General features: G+C 39.0%; 1 long non-coding RNA gene across 1 annotated transcript; it reads right to left on the reverse strand.

Moving 5' to 3' along the window:
* Window positions 1-1,112: 1,112 nt before the first annotated feature.
* Window positions 1,113-12,489, reverse strand: LOC118970172 (uncharacterized). Its single transcript, XR_005057967.2, has 3 exons — window positions 11,907-12,489; window positions 6,811-6,901; window positions 1,113-3,472 (listed from the first exon to the last, which is right to left on the reverse strand). It is a non-coding gene; the product is annotated as an uncharacterized lncRNA (long non-coding RNA).
* Between the last annotated feature and the right edge of the window lie 6,477 nt (window positions 12,490-18,966).

The raw sequence follows: 18,966 nt of genomic DNA on the forward strand, positions 1-18,966 counted from the left end.
GCAGCCCCTGCTCAAGGTAAGTTCACAACAAAAATTACAAATATCCTTCCATGCTGGTAAAAAGTAAAATCCTGTCTGGAATTTAAAGAGTGAAAAGTAGCTTAGACTGGCAGGAAAAAAAACAAAAACCAAACACCAAAAAGCATCCCTGCCAAAAGAGGCCGGGAAGTTAATTAGTCTGGACACTAATCAAGCTACAAAGTTAGCAGGGAATACTGTTTCTCCCAAGGTCAACAGCAGCTTTCAAACACCATAACGACCCCTCTTTGAGTGACTACCACTTTCCTACCAAAGTCCCAGCCAACTTTGCCATTGCCATACCCTTCTTTGCTGGGGTACCCAACTGCTAAGCCCCCTCCCTTCATGCCAGCACCCAATCCCTGGTTGATCCCCACTCCGAATTCCCCTCTGTATCAGCAACCAATCCAGAATTGATGCCACTTCCCTTAGAACCCTCAGAATCCTTCAACGGGACCTGAACCTCACCAAAGATGCTCCCCTCCTCCCTTCTGTGGAACAACATTCCACCAGTTCCCCTGGAGGGACCTGCCTGACTGCATTGTATCAACCACTCTCACATGGTCAGACTACAGCCTCCCTCCTGGCCTGTGACTGATGCGGATTTATCAGTAGAAAGTTGGCATGTACAAGAAACAGAAAAACTGTTGTCTCCTCAAAAGTCATAATAGTAAAAAATCTGGAAGGTACTGTAAGTAATAAGTGCAGATTTAAAAAGACGGAGGTGATAATAATAAAGATGGCTAGTACTTACATAACACTGTTTGAAAGACTTCACAGAGTATTAATTCATTCAATCTTCACAAAATCCTTGTGAAGTAGGCATTATTACTTCCTCCCTTTTACACATGAGATGTTAGGAAATTTGCCCATGGTCACACAGCCATTAGAGTGGCAGAGCTGGGATTTGAACCCAAACAGTGTAGTTCCAGAGTATATGCTACTCATCACTATAGATGAAAGCAACAGGACACTATTAAATAAGGACAGGCAGATTTGAAGAAAGAACCAAGTCAATTTTCTAGAAATGAGAAGTAGAATCACTCATTTTCATTCATTCATTCAACAAATATTTATTGAGTTTATATTATGTGCCAGACATAGTTCAAAGCTCTAGGAACACTGCAGTGAACAAAATAGACAAAAAGCCTTGTCCTAATAGAGTTTACATTTTAATGATGAAGATAGATAATAAATATAATACATAGCATAAACATTAGGGAAATGCAAATCAAAACCACAATGAGATATCACTTCACACCCATTAGAATGGCCACTACTCAAAAGACAAGAAACAACAAATGCTGGCAAGGATGTGGAGAAAGGGGAACCCTCCTACACTGTTGGTGGGCATGTAAATTAGTTCAACCATTGTGGAAAGCAATATGGAGGTTCCCTCAAAGAAAACAAAAATAGTTTTTAATTTTTTTAAACTTCTAAAATTAAAAAAAAAAATACCATTCAACCCAGTAATTCCACTCCTAGGAATTTACTCCTCAAAAAAAACAAGATCCCTGATTCAAAAAGATATATACACCCCTATAATTATTGCAGCACTATTTACAATAACCAAGATATTGAAGCAACCTAAGTGTCCATCAGTAGATGAATGGATAAACAAGATGTGGTACATATACACAATGGAATATTATTCACCCATAAGAAGAAAACAAATCCTACCATTTGCAACAACATGGATGGAGCTAGAGGGTATTATACTCAGTGAAATAAGCCAGGAGGAGAAAGACTAATACCAAATGATTTCACTCATTTCTGGAGTGTAACAGCAAAGCAAAACTGAAGAAACAAAGTAGCAGCAGACTCACAGACTCCAAGAGGGACTACCAGTTACCAAAGGGAAGGAGTTGTGTGGGTAGCAAGGGAGGGTGAAGGGATTGAGGGGCATTATAATTAGCACACATAATGTAGGTGGGTCACTGGGCAGGCAGTATTGCACAGGGAAGGCAAATAGTGACTCTGTAGCATCTTACTATGCTGATGGACAGTGACTGCAATGGGCTGTGGGTGGGGAGGACTTGATAACGTGGGTGAATGTTGTAACTACAATGTTGCTCATGTGAAACCTTCATAAGATTGTATATCAATGATACCTTAATTAAAAAAATCCACAGGATCTATAGTATGTGCAGTATGAGGGAAAGAGAAGAAATATTTAAAGATGACTTCAAGGATTTTAGCCTAAACACTGATAACAGTTACCATTAACGAAGACAGGAAAACTGCAGAGTTTGGGAATGAAAAGCAGGTGCTCATTTTTTAAATTTCTAAGTGGAGATACCTCACAGCAAGCTCTCGGAAGTTTAGGGGAGACATCCGAGCTCTGGAAGTTATCAGTATATTTATAGTATTTGTAATCACAAGACTGATGACTTCATCTGGAAAGTGGTTTAGATTGTGAAAAAGAGAAGAGGTTTGAGAACTGAGCCCCAGGACTTCATTTAGAAGTGGGGATAATGAAGAAGAAGCAAGAAACAGGCTGAAACAGAGCCAGAAATACAGAAGAAAACCAGAAGAGTATGTGTCTTCAAAGCCAAATGAAGGGAGTTATTAAGGTGTAGAAGTCAATAGATGGGTTAAACAGCAAATCAGACCAAACTTACAGGGAGAGAGAAAGATGGAAAATAAAAACAGTGATTAGGAGAAACAGAGGATATAATAAAGGGATTCCATATGCATTTAGTGGATGTCCCCGAAGGAAAGAACAGAGAATGTGAAAAGGCAATATTTAAAAAGAAAATATCTAAGCATTTTCTATAATTAAATTTAGAAAGACATTACTGTTGCAGGTTGGGTTCCCTGGGAAGTAGACTGAGACAGAGATTAGTGTGCAAGAAGCTTATCACGGGGAGCTCTTGGGACCAATAGCAGTGGGAGGGATGGAAGCAGGACCCGGCAGAAGGAGGAGGTGAGCTGCGACGCCATCTCAGCAAAGTCTTCAGCCAGCTTCATGAGAAGGGGGAATAATTGCCCTGGCGTGCCCAGGATTGAGGGATGTCTTAGGATGTAAAATTGAGGGGTTTCAGGGACACGAGTCTCTAGCACATCTGGGTGAATTGATCATCCTACCATGGGGAGCTGTGAAGCTTAGATGGCCCTTTAGAATTGTCCCATGTTGAGACAGAGGGCTGGCGCTTTGTACCCCTGCACTGACCCATCACTGGATGCAGGCTGCCATCAGGAAGGGCTGTGACCTGGTGGGCAAAGCAGGACTATTCAGCTGAGAACAATGCCTAGAGAGAACTGACATCTGAACATTGTCTGCTGGCAGCACCCCCAGGTCCTCGCGTCTTGGCTGGCTACTCGTTCCTTCAGTCCTGAAGAGGGATTCCGGTGGTGCAGGCCAGTGTTAGACATAATGAGTCTTTTCAATGAAGTTGCAATTTGAGTCTTGAACAGAATAAATAAAAATCTGCACCTGGACACACCATCACACCTGCAGAACAATACAAAGAGATAAATCCAACCAACTTGGAAAGACAAATCTTCTACAAAAGAACAATAATTACCTAGAACAGACTTCTCATCAGGAATAACAAAAGTCAGGAAAAAAAATGAAACACTATCTTCAGTGAATTAAGGGAAACTGTCAACCTGGAGTTCTAAATTCACCTAAATAGTATTTCTAGACTGAGCACAGAATAAAATAAAGACATTTTTAGACAACTAAATAGTGAAAAAGTTCACTTCTCACTGACCCTCCGTAAAAGAACTTCAGAAGGACGTTCTTCAATAAGATGGTAGTTGAAGGAAAAGGATATGCAAGAAGCAGTGGTGAGCAGCAGGTTGGTAATCTAAAACCTAATAAACAAAACACTGACTACAAAATATTACTAATTTGTTATGGAGAAAAAACTGGTGGTTGCCCAAGGGGATGCAAAGAAGGAATGGGCAAAAAAATGGGTATTAAGAGATACAAACTTCTGGCTATAAAATAAATACGTCACAGCAGTGAAAAGTACAGCATAGGGAATACAGCCAATAATATTGTAATAATTTTGTAGGGTGACAGATCAGATAGTAACTACAGTTATCTTGGTGAGAATTTCATAATGTATATAAATATCCAATCACTATGTTGTACACTGAAACTATTATAATATTGTATGTCAACTATACTTCAATTTCTAAAAATTGTAACTCATATGGGGATGTTTAAAACAAGGTGGGAATACATTTTAGGCACTAGTGAGATGGAATGGGGGACAGGGGAAAAAGGAATTAAATCATTTTAAGACCTTGTATTTTTTAGAAGGACAGTGACACAATTAACTTTGTATTTTATTATGTCAAGAATGCATATTCAAAACTCTAAGTGTAATCCCTAAAAGAGTAAAAATAGAATACATAACTTCCAAGCCTGTAGAAATAAAAAGAGGGAGCAAAAGCGAAAAACTTCATTAATAGAAAGCAATAAAAGGAAAAACAAAACATGATAAGGAAAAGTACAAAAATGGGAAATAGAAATAAATCTAAAGAGATTACTAATCTCAATAAATTTAAACGATTAAACCCAACAGTTAAAAGACAAAAATGCTCAGACTAGCATTTTTCCAATGATTACATTTTTTTTAAAGAGACAAACCTGACTCATAATGATACAAGAAGGTTCAAAGTAAAGAGATGGAAGCAAATACACCTTGGCAATACTAGTGGAAGGAAGCTGGTGTGGCAATATCAACATCAGACAAAAAAACATACCAAGGCAAAAACATTACTAGAAATTAAGTAGACTTCAGTTCCCAGCTCTCACCTGAAACAACGAATAAACAGGACAGAATACCCGAGACCATGATTTTTCACACTTTGGACATTACACAGTGACCCCTCAGAAGGAAAACAAATTATTGAACCCCATTATTTGTGCCAGCTTTAGTGACTGGAGAGTTTCCAGGCCATAGAACAGACAGGCAGACCTTGAGTCTTTCTGAGCTGAAAGATAAATCTGAGAGCCTGAAGGAGCCAAAGCTGCTAGAGTTCGCAGACACAGTACTGGGGGTGGGGGTAGAGTTGCCCTCAGACAGACAGTTCCAGAAATCTATCTGCACAGGCTTGCCCTCAAGCCTTCAGCTGAGCGCTCATTAGCATGTGAGTATGAAGAACCTACCCAAAATCAGAGAAGGAATGGCCCCAAAAAGAACAGAGGGAACAATCCAGGCAGATGACACAGGGCTAAGAATAGCTGGGGTCCTATCACAGCAGAAAATCTTATAATTCACGGGGCACCAAATGATCAGAGGGTGTTGCCTCAGTAGTGGGGCAAAAAAATCAGCCCTAAAGACTACTACTCAAATCCCACCAAATAAAGCTTAAAAATAAAAAGGACTTAAAGGGATCAAACTTTTCCAAGTAATGTAACTATGTCCCAGAACAAAGCTCAAGAATATTTACAGAAATACAAAACATCAGCATCTAACACAGTAAAACTCACAACGTCTGCAAACCAATCAAAACTTACCAGGCATGCAAAGAAGCAGGAAACTATGACCCAAAATAAGGAGAAAGGCCTATCAATAAAACACTTCATCCAAAATAGCACAGATGACAGAATTAGTAGAAAAGAACATTAAAAGTTATTGCAACTATGTTCCTTAAATTTAAGATGGTAGAGAAAAATTGTGTATGTTAAGTAGAGATGTCAAAGATATTTAAAAAATCCAAATTAAATCTCTAGAGATGAAAACAGCCATGCCTGGGACACATTTTCAGTGGATGGTGTGAACAGCAGATTAGCCATCACTGGAGATAAAAGAGAGTTCATCCGGAAATTATAAAAAGCCTGAACCACTGCACACCTAACAGTGGAACCTCAGAATCTAATATAAAGCAAACCTTGACAGATCTAAAGGAGGATTTGATGGTTTCAAGACTGTAGTGGAAGATTTTAACATTGCATCTTTTAAAAATGACAGATAAAAAAGGCAAAGCTATAAATTTAAAAACATACATATAAATCAAAAACATAAATTCAAAGTAAATGCAAACTTATAAATACAAGACATTGCAGATCTCACATCCTTGTATATTGAGACATGTGTTATCGACCTTGAGCTCCTTGAGAGCGAGAAGTGTGTCCTGTTCAGGACTGAATCCTCAGAGCCCAACAGGGGATCTGACAGATTTTAGTTTGTCATTAAGTAGTTCTTTATTATTTTAATTAGAAATTAGGTAGCTAAAACACTAGTAAGGCTACTGAGGACATAAATGCACAACTAACTAACTTGAGTTAATGGATATGTATGGAACTGCACCTAACAAAGAGAGCATACTTTTTCCAAAAACATATTTTTTTCAAAAATATATAAAACCTATAAAAGTCAACACATAGTTATCATTAGAGAATGAAAAAATGTGCTCTCATGCTGTTGCGGGAGAGTCAGACTGTAATTTGTTGTCTTGCTATGGAAAAATGAATTCAGGTACTTTTGTTGGTTCTTGGAAGTGTAGTTATGAACATTGTTTTGTTTTCTGGGAAGTTGAGGAGGGAGCAGTATTTCCCACTTCCCTTTCTTTATTCTGACAACCTAATATCACTTCAGAGTCAGAACACAACATTTCCCAAAACTTTGCAAACCCCACAATCAATGAATATAAGAATTCAGACCAAAGCTCTCTACTGATCTTCACCTTATTGATAAGAACATAAGAATATTAACTGTAATATTACTTTATATTAACTGCATAATAAACTGATGTTCATTTCTCATTTCATGTGTTGTTTCCATAAACTTCCCCACCAAAAAGCCCATTTAAGGGTTGTTATGGTTAACTTACCTGGGTTGATTGACCTTTATCTGATGACAGACAGGAGTCTGGTGCCCAAAGTGATCAAAACAAAATAGACTTGAGTCTGATAGAATATTGCCTTTAATAAAAAACAAAAAATACCTTTATTGAGATACAACTTACATACCATGCAATTCACCCATTTAAAATTTTCAGTTCAATGTTTTCAGTGTATTGACAGTTTGCAATCATCAATGCAATCAATTTTAGAATCTTTTCATTACCCCAAAAAGAAATTCTGTACTCATTAGCAGTCAGTCTCCATTGCTCTCCAGCACAAGTACTCATCTACTCTCAGTCTCAATTCATTTGCCTATTCTGGACATTTCATATAAACAGACTCATACAATATGTGGTCTTTGTGACTGGCTTCTTTCACTTAGCATAACATTTTCAAGGTCCATGTATGTTGTAGCATGCCCAAGGACTTCGTTCCTTTTCGCTGAGAAATAATATTCCATTGTACAGATAATACCATGTGTAATTTAACCGTTCATCAGTTGATGGACACTTGAGTTGTTCCTGCTTTTCAGCCATTATGAATAATGTTGCTATAAGCAATCCTGTACAAGCGTTTGTGGGAACATCTATTTTCATTTCTCTTGGGTATATACCTAGTAGTGGAATTGCTGGGTCATATGCTAATTATAGAGGAACTTCCAGACTGCTTCCAAAGTACTGCACCCTTTCCATTCCACCACCAGTGTTTGAGGGTCCCAATTTCTCCACATGCCTGGCAACATTTGCTGTTATCTTTTCGATTATAGCCAGCCTAGTGGGTATAAAGTGCTCTTTTTTTGTGGTCTGAATATTGTTTTACTAAAGCTTATTTATGATTGAGTGTTCTGCAAGACAGATGAGTGTTTTTAATTACTTTGCTATAATACATGTTATTAACTTTATTTACTTGCAAAAATAATCAGGTTTGATATATGAAAGTGAAAAGTGTTTCGGCTATCTATCAAACCACCCCACAATTTAGGGGCTTAAAATAACAGCCATTTTATTATCTTTCATGATTCTGTGGTTGACTAGGCTCAGCTGGGTGGTTTTTCTGCTCTGTGTCATGTCAGCTGAGGCTGCGGTCACCTGGGAGCTTGCCTGGGCAGGAACATCCAGATAGCTCATTTACATCTCAGAGATGGCTAGAAGGCTGGACTCAGATGGCATACTTGGGCAGCTGGGACTCTTTCTCCTTCCACATAATCTTGGGGCCTCTCTGTCTACATGGCCTTTCCAGCAGAGAAGTTAGACTTCACATATGGCAGCAAAGAACTCCCCAAAGTGCAAAAGTGGAAGCTTTGGGTGGCCTGGAACCAGCACAGCATCACTCCACCACACTTTATTGGTTAAAGGGAAGCTGGGCCAGTCTAGATTGCAAGGCATGAATCATGGAGACATGGACCATTGGGGGTCATGTTTGGAAATTGGCTACCACACACACACACACACACACACACACACACACACACACACACACGCAAATAGTTTCCAGGCAATAATAACAAATTTTCTAATTTACTAACATTACTGTTAAATGGTTTCCATTTTTAAAGCATTTAAGGCATTTATCCTTGAGGACCTTTTAAAAAGCAGGAAAGAACTTGAGCTCACAAGAAACCATTAATACTCTAAGATAACATCCTCCCTCACCTTCCAGGTTTCTCAATCCCTAAAGTGTAAAGGACATACAAAAAAGATAATTCTTACAAAAGAAGCTCAAGGAGAAAAGACCCCCAATATCAGCTAATAAAGATTTTTCTGTATATGGAAATTGTCAGCTCATTCTCATTTCCAAAGCACACTCCCTCCTGATATGTTTGGAAGATTGCATTTTCCATCATTTCACATGTTAGATTATTTGTGATTGTGCATGGCTGTATTTTCCAACACAGTCTCCTTTCCCCCATGTGCCCCAATTTGCAGAAGAGAAGTAGAGGTCTCCAGGTCGCAGAAGTTCAGACTCCAGTCCTGGACAAAACCTGAAGAGGTTCTGTATTTTATAACATTTGAAAGCACCTTGCCAACACCCAATCCTAAGGTAAATTGGGCTTTAATACTTAAAAAGCATTCATTAAGTCCAACAACGGAGTCACCTCTGCTGAGCTAGGAAGCTCCAATCCCTGGAAGGGTTCCAACAGAACTGGGTCACCTGTCAGGGATGCTGCTATACAGATGAGGGAAAGCTGGAAAAGCCCTAACAAATTCCAGATCTTATTATTTGAAACCTGTGAAATGTAGACAGAGCATTTTGCACTAATGAGATACTCAGATTGTGAGGTCAGATCTGGGTTTCTAACCTGCCTTCACCATCTACCAGCTGTATGACCTTGGAGAGGTTACCCTGGCAGCCTATTTCCTCATCTGTACACTGGGGATAACAATATCACCTGTATTTAAGATGTGGGTTCTGCAGTTAAACCAGAAGGCATACAAATGCTCCATCCTTGGAACAGGGGCCTTCACTTTGGAGCTCATGGACTCCTCTGAAAACATAATGAGGGCTTTGAATCTTCCATATTCCCCCAACCCATGTGCATATAATGAAAATATTGCTACAGGTTCATGGGGCTCACAGACCCCCACTGGGCCATCCATGCTCCTCCCAGGCAGTTACAAACCCTGGCTCTAAACTAAACACAACAGCACAAAACCCCCAAAGGAAATGCAATAACTCCTCGTGAAAGTCACAGCAGCTCAGAAAGCAAATGTAGTTTGTCTTTCGAGAGTCTTGGTCTGTCTCTGTTTGGAAGTGTAATCTTCTGAGACTGAGCTGGCTCTACAGAAACTTTTTTTTGTGGTTTTAAGAAATATCCAGGGAGGAATAAAACTGAATAAACAATACATGACCATCTCTTCTTCAACATGTTATTCATCTTTCTATAATCTAAAATTATTATTATTTTTTAGAAATTCTTTAAGGAAAACCTAATTTGATTTTTTCCAGATTTTTCCCTGGATCTTTACTTTTTTTTCTCACACATAAAGACTAGGAGACATGACTAGATTGGGAAGCTGACCTTGGAGGCCAAGTCTGTCACTAGAAATGAAGAAGAACTTGGCTAGTTTTCAGTGTCTTACCGCAGCCCCACCCTGGAGTAGAATCTAGGACTTTACAAACCTATGAGCATTTATTTGATGGTGTAGCAGTTGGAAACGCTGGCTGCCTCACTGGGTAAAAAGGCCTGGCCATATGGCAGATGAGGAGAAATACCAGGTTAACCCACCTCAGGACTAGAGTTACTTTGCTAAGTCTATACTCCCCAGAAGTGAGTCAGCGGGGTCTCTTCCTGGATTATCGTTTGAGCATATTATTATTGTTAATGATTTATTCTTATGGAAAAGGCAAATGGATAACATCTCTTGTGCTTGAATAAGTTTTATGTCCCTTCCATTGTGTATACATCTCTTCTTAGGTGTTTTAAACCAGAGCTTAATTTTTAATAATTCAGTAATGAATCTTGTTTAATTTTTCTTAATCCTCTTGCCTAATCCTCTTTACGTTAAAGGATTAAATACAGAAAAGAAGACGTAACCAAACGATGACTCAGTCGTCTTTCAATGTTGATCCCCAAAGGCGGATAGAAGAGAAGAAATGTCCCAGAAATGAATGAAACACACAAGTCTAAACTGAGAAATAAATCATCTGAGTCTCAGTCTATTTACTCTAACTTCCCCTTTCTTTCATGACACAAAAATTAGTCTTAAAAGGTTCGCAAAATGCTATTCACTGCACCTTCCACAATATATTCTCTAGTGAAACTAACATCACTAACTCACTGTCACAGACTATTTGCTTTGAGCTGTTTCTCTGCAAGTGGGGAGAGGCCGCACTGAGTCATACACACTCTCACCCAGTCCGCTAAGAGCCCAGGAGAGCAATTTACTTGACAATTGGCCACAATAACAGCACAGGGACTGTCAACAGAGTGGGACCCCAGGCAAAGGGACTGGAGACCTTTTGGGCCCAGGACAATATTAACCTAAGGCAGCTGGAAGGAGAAGCTGAGTCTCAGCCTGATAAGGTCAACTTACTCCACAGAACCCAGAAAATGGTACCATGGTCAAGTTCACAGGGCTTTGTGTTTCCCGCACCTACTTCCTGTTTCTGCCCAAGCTGGGAGTGTATCGTGAGGGGGTGAGGCTGGTAGAGGCCCTGTGTTTTGTTCCTTCTGAATTAAACCTGGAGATCTCCCCCTTTCCCACCACATTCTTACAATCCTCAGCCTTGTGTCTGGGAGAATAAAGTAGCAGCTTCCTGTATGCCATGATTTAGGGGTGCCAGACAAAGCTGCCTTCTCTGAGGAACCCTGCCACGTGGCTTAACATTCCTATAGGACACCCTCCTCTGAGGCAAGACATTGAAGGTGGCTGCTAAAAAACAGATGATGTTTGGTTGGTCTAACATAAAAACCTGTTCTCTGCCATTAAGGCCTTTCAAATCATGTTATCAGATTTGCCCATTGGGATATTTGAACTCTGAAAATAGCAGTCAGGACTGATTGCTTTTACTGCAACCTGGGGCCCAAATTTTCACATTTGGAATCATGCATAGTTCTGCCAATGATAATTTCAGCCATCACATTGAGACTCTGTGTAGAAAGTTTCAAAATACGATGGTATCAAACATGAAACAGGGTCCACACTTTGCAGCCCACATTCCTCAACTGGCTCAGAGGCTGCATTCTTCATATTGTAAGAAGGCAAGACTACGGGGAAATGTTTAAATACTCCGACCTCTCAGTGATCCAAACCAGGAAAAGAAAGTGAGAAGGACTATAAAGAATGCAGAGTAGCAGATTACGAGCATAGAAGTTCATGTCTTTGTACAGTAGGCCCCCTTATCCACAGGGGCTACATTACAAGGCCCCCCGTGGATGCCTGAACCATGGATAGTATCAAACTCCATGTTTTGCCCTATACATACATTCATACCTATGATAAAGCCTAATTTACAAACTAGGCACAGTAAGAGATTAACAACAATAACTAATAACAAAATAGAACAATTATAACAATATACTATAATAAAAGTTATGTGAACGTTGTCTCTCTTTCAGAATATCTTATTGTACTGTACTCACCCTGCTTGTGATGATGTGAGCTGATAAAATGCCTGCGTGATGAGATGAAGCAAGGCGAACGACGTAGGCATTGCCATGTTAGGCTACTACTGACCTTCAAGGATCATCTGCTTCCAGGCCGTGGCTGACCTCGGGTAGCTGAAACCACGGATAAGAGGGACTACTGCACATGCTCTCCCCACAGGCTGAGCTTTCTGAATTCACTTCTGCTTGGGCCAGAGGTCAGTAACCTGGCCTGTGGAGTGTGTGTGTTCTGGTCTTTTCCCCAGCACGTGTAAGCAAAACACAACAACCTCTATCCCAGAAGGAGTGGAGGATGGCATTTTGGAAGGTAGTTCAAAACAGGAGAGTATTAGCAAGCCTGTTTCCCTTCATAACCATACCCTATCCTCCAATCTGGCTTTGTAGTGAAGCCGACATTTTAGTCTCAAAAAATATATATATAAAATAAAATAAAAATACTATCTAAAAAGAATCCTAAGACCCCAAATGGGAGAAGACACATACTCTTCTGTGGTGCCATCCTGCATTCTAGAGTGACTTTCAGTCAGTTCTCCATCTCCCAGTTTTCAGGAGTGCAGTGCCAGGGCTCCAGATTTGAAGGGAGAGTCCACTCAGGTATTTCTGACTCAGCCTTTAGGCCTTTACCGACAGCCTCACCCAGGCTGAGACTACTCATGTGTGTATATACATGGGTGGGTCCATTGCTTTTCCACACTCTCAAGAAAGAATGCCCTCCCAGAACGGTGAATATATGAAGTCCTGACACCTACTAAATAAATATTGCTGTGCTGGATACCAAGAAGGATACTGAGGTTATACAAATGAAAGAAAATCATAAATTATTTATATGACCTCACAAACAAGACATGTCAATGACTATTACACCATATGTTAACTTAGAATAGAGGTATATACAAGGGGTGTGGGCACATGGAAGAGGGATGTTTAACTATCAAGGGAAGGGAGGGCTTCAAAGAGAATATATATAAATTTGGCTTTGAGTAATAGAACACACAACTAAGTGGCCTATGTAGCAAACTTTTTTTTTTCTTAAGGTATTATTGATACACTCTTATGAAGGTTTCACATGAAAAAACAATGTGGTTATTACATTCACACATATTATCATGCCCCCACATACCCCACGTAGCAAACATATTTATCATCTCACATAAAAATAAATATGGAGGCACGAAATGTAGAGTTGGTCTGGATGCCATTAAAATCAGGCTCTTTTCATCCTGGGCATGGGAAGAGAAGTGTTCATTTACTTAAATCTTCTCCATTGCAGATTTAATATGAATATGCCATTCTTTTTTTTTTGGTATCATTAATGTACAATTACATGAGCAACATTATGGTTATTAGATTCCCCCCATTATCAAGTCCCCCACCACATACCCCATTACAGTCACTGTCCATCAGTGTAGTAAGATGCTATAGAATCACTACTTGTCTTCTCTATGTTGTACTGCCTTCCCCGAATCCCCCCCTACATTATGTGTGCTAACAGTAATGCCCCTTTTACCCCCTTATCCCTCCCTTCCCACCCATCCTCCCCAGTCCCTTTCCCTTTGGTAACTTGGTCCATTCTTGGGTTCTGTGAGTCTGCTATGAATATGCCATTCTTATATTCATCATTTGTGACCCAACAGTTCCGGATTTCTCCAGTGAATAAAATACTTTACAAGGGTTTTGTTTCTTATTTTAATAATTCACCCAGGCCAAACATGTTTTCTTTATTTATGCTACATGCATGAAGCAATACCTTTCCATCCTGCAGTGGTGCCCGATTGTCTCAAGAGCTGGTGAGCGCATCTTACAATTGTTTTAGAGTACCAGGAAAATTTCTCTCCTGCTCTAATAAAAATACCAAACTAGGTCAACTTCTGTTGTCTTTGAAATGTTTTAGGAAAAAAAGCAAGGTTGCAATTTTTTTTAACTGTATTTGTTTGATTACACAAGAACAATACATGTACATTTTAGAAGCTGTAAGCAATAAGGGATGTTGCATAAACTGAAGGTGTAAAGAAGGACAAATGGGGTGTCCTGGAGTTGTGCACTGTACAGCTTATGAGACCATATGTGGCAACCAATTTCTGAACACAGAGCACAGAAATGAAAACATTCTCCTTGATTCTACCTCCCAGTGACATTATTTTGCTAAGTTTCCTTCCAGTTTTATTGTATTTTTAAATGACATTGTAATGTAAAAACCTACTTTATAGCCTCTTTCATTAACAATTAATTTTGAACCTTTAAAATATTTAAACATTCTTGAAAACATCATTCTCAACTGCACCGTATTTTATTATTTCATTTAATGAACACTTACACTGTGTTTTTTTTTTACATGCCAGTCACTATCTTAAACTTGTAACTCATGTAATCTTGCACAGATGCCTTTGTTTGCCTCTCCAGACCCCTCTGCCCTCTTGCGTCCTGTTCTGTGCTCTGGAAAGCCAACCCGTATAGACTGCATTAACGAGCTTCGGTGCCGTCTCTCTTCCCTCGGGCTTGGTCAATGAGGAATTGTGGTAGATTGGATTATCAATCCTGACTCCTTTCTCTCCCTCTCTCTCTGTGTTAGCATTTATCATGTGAGCTTGCTTTCTCCCAGAGTAAATGGAATATAAATAGCTCTACTCTATGGTAGGCTCAGTCATGTGTCACACTTTGGCCAATGGAATGCTTATAGACTTGGGCCGAGCAGAAACCGGAGTGAGCTTGCTTGTTTGGTTGGGCTGCTTGGCAGCTAGTCCCAAAATAAGAGGCCAACGGAAATTGACCTGAATCCGGCCAATCCAAAGCCTGAAGCAGAGCTGCCCAGTCAACCTGGGAGTGAGGAAAACAAATGTTTGCAGTTGGTGGCCACTGAGATTTTAAGTTGTTTGTATGCACCATTAGCAGCAATGGCCGACTAATCACAGATGTCTCAGAAGGAGGCTGGAAATGAGGTCGAGATATTTGTGAAGGGTCACTGGGTTTTCACCAAAAGGCACAGCTCTTTATAGAAGATCTCTTTCTCTCCATCTTCATCTCTCTTTCTCCCTCTCTGTCCCTCTTCAATAATTCCCACTTCCGATAACTGCCCAACTGCTCCCTATGACTTCCTATTGTTACTAGCCCAGACAACCCCTCTATCCGTGGTGGACCCCCACTTCCTTCCACACCTCTGTGAAGCGTCTACCTGCTTCCTGCATAGAGTGTAACTGATAAAAATCCTCATAACTATCTATGAACTGCATTCTATTGTTACCCCATTTTACTAACGAGGAAACTGAAACTCAGACCTTGTACAAGGTCAAACAGCAAGTAAGTGGCAAGCTGAGATGGGAACTGAGGCAGGCTGGATTCAAGCTGACTTCACTGGGCTGCTGTAGGTCCATCTCAAGGGACTTTCTGAATTTACTTATCTAGCTCCCTTTGATGATGTTTATATGTTTGTTATCAGGGTTTTGTTTGCTTTCTGTTATAAATACTGCTGTCATGAGCAATCTGTGTATAACTATTTGCTCGCCTTCAGGTTTAAGAACATTTGTAAAAGTGACATTATTGAATTAAAGAGCATGATATTCTCTGCTCCCAGCCCTTTCTTTCTTTTAAAAATTGTTTCCTCTTGACTATAAAAAGGGCCAGATTCAATAAACAAAATCCAAGCATTACAAAAGTATATGTCATAGGGTATGATCAGGCCTATAATTCCATCCCTCAAAAATACCACAGACCCAGAATCTGTTAATTTCTCTTCAATGATGATCAACAGTAATTATTAGTTTTCCTCATTAGAAAACCAATAAGCATGTTTGGTAGAAATGCAAAAAAGTCAAAAGAAAAAATCATTTTGTAATGCACACAATACATGCTTTGTTCATATGTGGGTATAAACAAACACAAGATGTACTGTGAATACAACCTGCTATACTATGAATATATAGCATGCTTTATCTTCACTTAGCAATACTCATTGTCATGAATATTTTTCATGTCTTTGAAAATTCTTCTATAATATTAATTACATAGTATATTTCTAAAACTGCCTCATAGTCTACTGAGGCAATACACTATCTGCAACTAATTTCTTAGAATTAGACATTTAAGTTGTTTTTTTCTTTCTCTACAATAACTGCAATTCCCATGGGCATAATTATAAAAAGATATTTGCATTTATTTCTGATTATCCCTTTAAAATGTATTTCTAACTATGGAATTTCTGGATCAAAATGAATGTATGTTCATAGAGCTTTTGATGTATAATACAACTGGACTTACAGAAAAGCTGCTGATTTATTGTCCCACCAACAAGGGATATTACTGTTTAGAATTTTTTGCCAATGTGATTAAGTTAAACAAAGAGGAAGAGATCTTTTGGGTTTTATTTACTTACTTGCTTAATAAGAAGATCAAACTTTCATAATTTCATTGTCATTTGTACTTCTGTCGCAAATTACATACTTTGCCATTTTTCTACATATGTTTGTTTCTTAGTGATTTGTATGAACTCTCTTAAATTTTCATGTATGCAGCAAAGGTTTTCTCCACATTGTCATTGCTAATGTACTTTTCTAATATGGATTTTTCACATACTCAAATTTCATTGGTTTTTACCCTTATGGTATCTGCCTTTTGTTATATTGAGAAAGGTTTTCTTCACCTGAAGATCCCATCTAAACATTCACTGGCTATTCTTCTGACTCTTTGTAGTTTTGCTTTTTTTTTATGTTAAAACTTGTAAGTCATTTAAAATTAATTTTGGTATTTTAGGAGAAATAGGGACCTAATTTTACTTGTATTCAAATGATCAGTCTATTCACCCAACATCATTTACTAAGTAAACCTCATTCCCCAGTTGGCCTGTACCACCTTGATCATATACCAAATTCCTTCTATACTTTAAGTTCTCTTTCTGGACTTTTTGTTTTGTTTCATTGATCCATAGCTCTGTGCCAACATCTCACTACCTAAAGTACTGTGGTTTAATAACTTTGAATACCAAGTAGCTAGTAGCACAACCTCCCCCACTCCCTCCCCATTTCATAATTGTTCTTTCTCCAAAATTTCTTGAACTTTTCTTCAGGGTTTATTCTAGCAGATAAACTTCAGAATCATTTCATCTAGTTCTAAAAAAAATCTTACTGAATTTTTAGTTAAAACTGCATTCAATTTATTAGCTAATTTGGGGGAACTTATCTTTATAATACTGTATTGTTCCATTTAGAAATATGAAATTCCATGTATCATTTATGCAAGCCCTTTGAATCTCAAAGTACAATTTGTGTTTTCTTCCCAAAAGTCTTGTGCAATTATTTAAAATGATTGGAGGACATGTGAAGGTGAGGTTCTATGGTGGATATTTTCAAATTCCAGGAAGCCCTGACTAGAAATAAAATGACCTTAAAGGTTGGTTTTAGCTCCACTAAGTACATGGTTGGTTTTAGGTTTTTTTTGTATCACATGTACACTGCAGTGCTTCAACAGTCCCCCTCCCCCTCATCCCTGCCCCTGCCCGCTCCCCTCCCCCTTGGTAATACTAGTCACTTCTCAGTGTCTGTGAGTCTAATGCTGTTTCATTCCCTCTGTTTTGCTTTGTTTTTATATTCCATAAATAAGTGAAATCATGTTATTTGTCTAGATCCATCCATGTTCTTGCAAATGGCAGGATTTCTTTTCTTATAATGGCTGAATAATATTCCATTGTGTATATGTACCATATCTTCTTTATCCACTCATCTATCAATGGACACTCAGGTTGCTTCCATATCTTGGCTATTGCAAACAGTGCGGCAATAAACGTAAGAGTGCGTATATTTTTCAAATCAGGGTTGTTCTTTTTTCTGGTAAATTCCTAGGAGTGGAATTACTGGATCAAATGGTATTTATATTTTTAGTTTTTTGAGGAGCCTCCGTACTGCTTTCCACAACGGTTGCACCAGTCTGCATTCCCACCAACAGTGGAGGAGGGTTCCATGGTTGGTTGCAATACGTGGGGAAAAATCACAAAACTCTGGTCAGACTCAGTTTTCTCAGGTGGACTATTAGCCCCTTTTCCTCCTTTCACAGTTTTCCTAAAGATCATACAAGCGCTGCAGGAGAGAGCCATGTTAATATCAGGGGTTATTATTTTGTCAATATATAACTAAACATGGGAGTGTTTTCAGTAGGGATTTTACCATATAAGACAGTCCAACCAATCCAGAAATAATTAGTGAGTGTCTATAAAGCACCCAGCTATGCCAAGACTAGGGTTTTTCCAGACATGGGACATTCAGTGTTAAAACTGGGGAAGTTCCAGACAAACCAGAATGCATTGGTCAGCCTAGCTGTCAGGCATCCCTTCCAAACTCTAAAATGTTGTAATTCCAGAGCTTTATACATAGGAGAGAACAAGGTCACAGGGTGTTTCCAGTCTAGCAGTGGAAACAACAGTGAATGCTTATGAAATGATATGGGGAATGTGTATATTCTGAATTGTTTCATGAGGACTGGTGGTGTAATCGGGTCCTCAAAAATGGAGGATTGGTTTGGGCTGAAGGCTCTAGGGGAGATACTTGAACTAGACCTAAGAACCCAAGACATTGTGGGATGGGATTCCAGATGCGGGATGAGCAGGAGGGAGCAATCAGAGCACTGCAGCAAGGAAGAGATGATTTAGGTACTCAGTGAATCCAAGTTTGACCAAGTTCCGTGCGCTTGGTAACATGAAATTGGGATACATATGGAGCACCTATTGAGGGTTGCACTCTGAAGTTCACAGGAGTGAACAATTAGAAATACGGAAAACCACCTAAGAGGCTGTCTTGTAAAACACCAAATGAAATATGTAATTCATGCAACCAATATGTTTCTCTTTTTCTTTGGCTGCTAGAGTTTTGCTGCTAAATTTAGTGCCCAGGACAACCTCAAGAATTAGTTCCCATTTACTCCTTTCACTTCCTTTTATCAGGCATTGTTCTTTCATATCCTGGAATATCTTAGTTTGCATTGGTTTTTAAAAAAATCACTAACCTGAAGATACATTATGGAAAAATTAGAATACAAAGAAAAATGTGAAGATGAA

The sequence above is a fragment of the Manis javanica genome, chromosome 16, assembly GCF_040802235.1.
Source record: "Manis javanica isolate MJ-LG chromosome 16, MJ_LKY, whole genome shotgun sequence".
Lineage (NCBI taxonomy): Eukaryota > Metazoa > Chordata > Mammalia > Pholidota > Manidae > Manis > Manis javanica.